Consider the following 4,114-nt stretch of genomic DNA (forward strand, 5'->3'; position numbering starts at 1 on the left):
GCAGTTCTGTGCCTTTGTCAGGCTGTGTCAGTAGAGACTTGACCTTGTAGGATACTACAAGTTGATGTCAGTGACGTTCATGGCAATCCCAGGGGAAGGCCTCTCTTCTCATGGTGCCATTGCTGTACCTTTTCTTTGGATCAAGAAAACAGTAAGCTATCAGGTTTTCAGTACATTTTATTTAATTATTATTATTATTTTTTGCGGTACGCGGGCCTCTCACTGTTGTGGCCTCTCCCGTTGCGGAGCACAGGCTCCGGACGCACACGCTCAGCGGCCATGGCTCACGGGCCCAACTGCTCCGCGGCATGTGGGATCTTCCGGACCGGGGCACGAACCCGTGTCGCCTGCATCGGCAGGCAGACTCTCAACCACTGCACCACCAGGGAAGCCCTATTATTATTTTTTTAAATATGGAACGCTTCACGAATTTGTGTGTCATCCTTGCCCAGGGGCCATGCTAATCTTCTCTGTATCGTTCCAATTTTAGTATATGTGCTGCTGAAGCGAGCAAAGTAAATTTTAAATAGTTATTGGATTTTAAATTCATTTGGAAGAATACACATATGAACATATAAAAGATATAAAAAAATAAAATGAATATATGTCTACCGTGCAGTAAGTTTAAGAAATTGTTTTTACATATTGCACTTATTATTTTATTCAAAATATTATCAAATTTCCATTGTAATAACTTTGAAACTTCCTGTGCATTCCTTCCAAATTCCTTTCCCATCTCCAGGGAAAATTTTAGGGTTATAGTTTCCTTTTTTCGTTTATAATTTATCACATATGTATGTATCAGAAATAATATATTATTTAGTTTCGAATGTTTTTGAAATTTATTTAAGTGGAATCATATTGCACACATTCTTTTATGACTTGATTTTTTTTTTTTCACTCAACATTTTTGTAACTTTTGTCCGTGTTGGTAAATGCAGCTGTGGTATACTCGTGTGCACTGTTGGATTATATTCCATTTTATGACCAAATCACAATATATTCATCCATTTTCTTCTGAATAATAGTTTGATGGTATATATATTTATATATTTTTCATCCTTTTACTTTCAGCCTTTGTCTTTATGTTTTAGGAATGTCTCGTAGATAGCTTATAGCTAGATTATTTTAAAATTCAGTTATATGAACTTTTTTTTTTTTTTTAAAGAAGATGTTGGGGGTAGGAGTTTAGTAATTTATTTTTGCTGTGTTGGGTCTTCGTTTCTGTGCGAGGGCTTTCTCTAGTTGTGGCAAGCGGGGGCCACTCTTCATCACGGTGCTTGGGCCTCTCATTGTCGCGGCCTCTCTTGTTGCAGAGCACAGGCTCCAGACGCGCAGGCTCAGTAGTTGTGGCTCACGGGCCTAGTTGCTCCGCGGCATGTGGGATCCTCCCAGACCAGGGCTCGAACCCGTGTCCCCTGCCTTAGCAGGCAGATTCTCAACCACTGCACCACCAGGGAAGCCCCTATATGAACATTTTAAACTGGTAAGTTAATTAATCCAGTTATGTTTGTTCTGATTACTGATAAATGTAGATTTATTTATATTATCTTATTTTGCATTTTCAATTCCCCAATTTTCTTCATTTCTTTTTTCATCTTTCTTGTTTTCTTGTGTACTGAGGACTCCCCTGCCTCCCACCAATATTTTGGAGTTACAAATCTTAGTTCTAGCATTCTAGTGGTTGCCCTAGAAACCTTGATAAGTGTACTTAATCTAATAAAATTAAAAGCTAATCGGTATCTTTACTCTCCTGTTCAAGGCCCATAGATTTAACCCCACTCACTTCCTGTCCGACTTACTGTGGCAGACACATCCCAATGATCCATATTCTTGTATAATCCTCTCTTCTAGAGTATGAGTGGGACCTGTGACTTGCTTCTAATCCAAAGAATATGGCAAAGATGATGGCATGTCACTTCCATGAGTATGTTTCTTTATATAGGACTCTGTCCTAGCAGACTGAAGAGAAAGAGCTTCCTGCCAGTCTTGAAGAAGCAAAAAATCATGTGTGTTCACATCTACAGATAGGGCCGTGTGGCAGGGAATGGTGGGAAAACTCTAAATGCTGAGAGACAGCAGGAAAATGGGAACCTCATTTCTACAACTTTGAGGAGGTGAATTCTGTTGACAACCCGAAGCAGCCCAGAAGTCCATTTTTCCCAGTCGAGCATATGATGAGGCTGTCTTCTCTGACACCTGGACTGCAGTCTTGTGAGACCCTGATCATAGGACCCAGTTACATGCCTGGATTCCTGACCCCTGGAAATTGTGAAATAATGAATGGGTGCTAAGTTGCTATGTTTGTGGTAATTTGTTACACTATACAGAAATAGAAAACCAATACATATATGTATAATAATTTTTCCAATGTTTTACTTAAATTTGCTGGTAAAGCCACTTGAACCTGTTATTTCCTTTGTGTAAAAGTTCTAAATTATAGATTGAGTTATTACAATAGTCATAGGACTACTCAGATTTCCTATTTCTTCCTGAGTCAATTTTAGTAGTTGTATGCTTCTAGGAATTTATTTCCTGTAAACTTTAAAATATATTGGCACAAAGTTTTTCAGTACATTCTTTTGACCTTTTTCATGTGGGTAGGATCTGTAGTGATGTATTCATTCCTTATATTGGTTATTTGTTCCTTCTCTCTTTTTTCTTAATTAGTCTCACCCAAGGGTTATCAGTTTAATTTTTCTTTCTAAAGAACCAATTTTTAGCTGTATCATCTATACTGTATATGATTTTTATTAAATTAATTTCTGCTCTTTTATTATTAAACTCTAATTCTTGTTTTTGGATTTTCTTTGTTATTTCTTTTCTAAATTTTTGAGATGGATTTTTCTTTAGCTTTTCTTTTTTTGGTGATAATATATGCATTTGAGCCTATTAAATTTCCCTCGGTGTTTTAGCAGCATCCACCAAGTTCTGGTGTTAAACATTTTATTATTACTCAGTTAAAAATATTACCAAGTTTCCACTGTAATTATTTTCTTTGACACATGGGTGTTTTAGAAATGTATTTCTTTAATTTCCATGCACATGGGGACTTTTCAGTTATATTTTTATTATTAATTCCTAGCTTAAGTTAATTGTGCTTAGAAACATACTCAGCATAATTTGGTTTCCTTTTTAAAATTGAGTTGTAATTTACATACAATAGTTTGATGAGTTTGGGCAAAAGTATACTCCCATATGACTGGTAATGCAATTAAGATATAGAACACTTCCATCACCTCAATGAAATCTTCATGCTCCTTTCCAATCAATCCACCTCCATCCCACTCACCCTCTGCTCAAGGCCACTACTGTTTCAATGTCTATCACCAGCAACTAATTTTGTCTGTTCTATAATTTTATATGAATGATGTCACATAGTACACATTCTTCTGCATCTGGCTTTTTTCACACAACCTAACAGTTTTGAGATTCATCCATGCTATTATGTGTTTCTTCCATTTGTATTGCTGAGTAATATGTCGCTGTATACCACAGTTTTTCTATCCCTTTTCCTTTGATGGCCATTTAGATTATTTCCGGTTTTTGGCTATTATGAATAGCAAAATGAAAATTCTTGTACAGGTCTTTTTGTAAATACATGTTTCTATTTCTCTTGGATATGTAACCATGAATGGAGTCCCTTGTTCATAGTATAGGTGTATACTTAGCTTTATAAGAAACTGCTGAACTGTTTTCCAAAGTAGTTGCATCACTTTACAGGCTCACCAGATAGGTTAAAGAATTCCAGTGGCTACATGTTTTGTCCCATGTCAGTCTATTTAATTTTAGTTGTTCTGGAGTGGCTGTAACCATTTTACATCTCCACCAGCAAGGTATGAGAGATCCAGTATCTCTGCTGTCACTGTTACGTTAGCCATCCTGATAGGTATGCGATGATAACTTATTGAGGTTTTAATTTTCATTTCCCTAACAGTTAATGATGTTGAACATCCTTTCATGTGCTTATTTGCCACCCATATGACCTCTTCAGTGAAATTTCCTCATTTTTTTGACAATTTCTAATTGGATTTTAAAAAAATGTTGAGATGTAATTGATATACATTATATTAGTTTCAGGTTTACCATATAATGATTTGATATTTGTATATAT

The 4,114-nt window shown here is 36.2% G+C and overlaps 1 non-coding gene across 1 annotated transcript; it reads right to left on the reverse strand.

Annotated features, from left to right (window-relative positions):
- Positions 1–407: 407 nt before the first annotated feature.
- LOC116739379 lies at positions 408–514 on the reverse strand. Its single transcript, XR_004345557.1, has one exon. It is a non-coding gene; the product is annotated as a U6 spliceosomal RNA (small nuclear RNA).
- Positions 515–4,114: the final 3,600 nt, after the last annotated feature.

Source organism: Phocoena sinus, chromosome 14 (genome assembly GCF_008692025.1).
Source record: "Phocoena sinus isolate mPhoSin1 chromosome 14, mPhoSin1.pri, whole genome shotgun sequence".
NCBI classification, from domain to species: Eukaryota; Metazoa; Chordata; class Mammalia; order Artiodactyla; family Phocoenidae; genus Phocoena; species Phocoena sinus.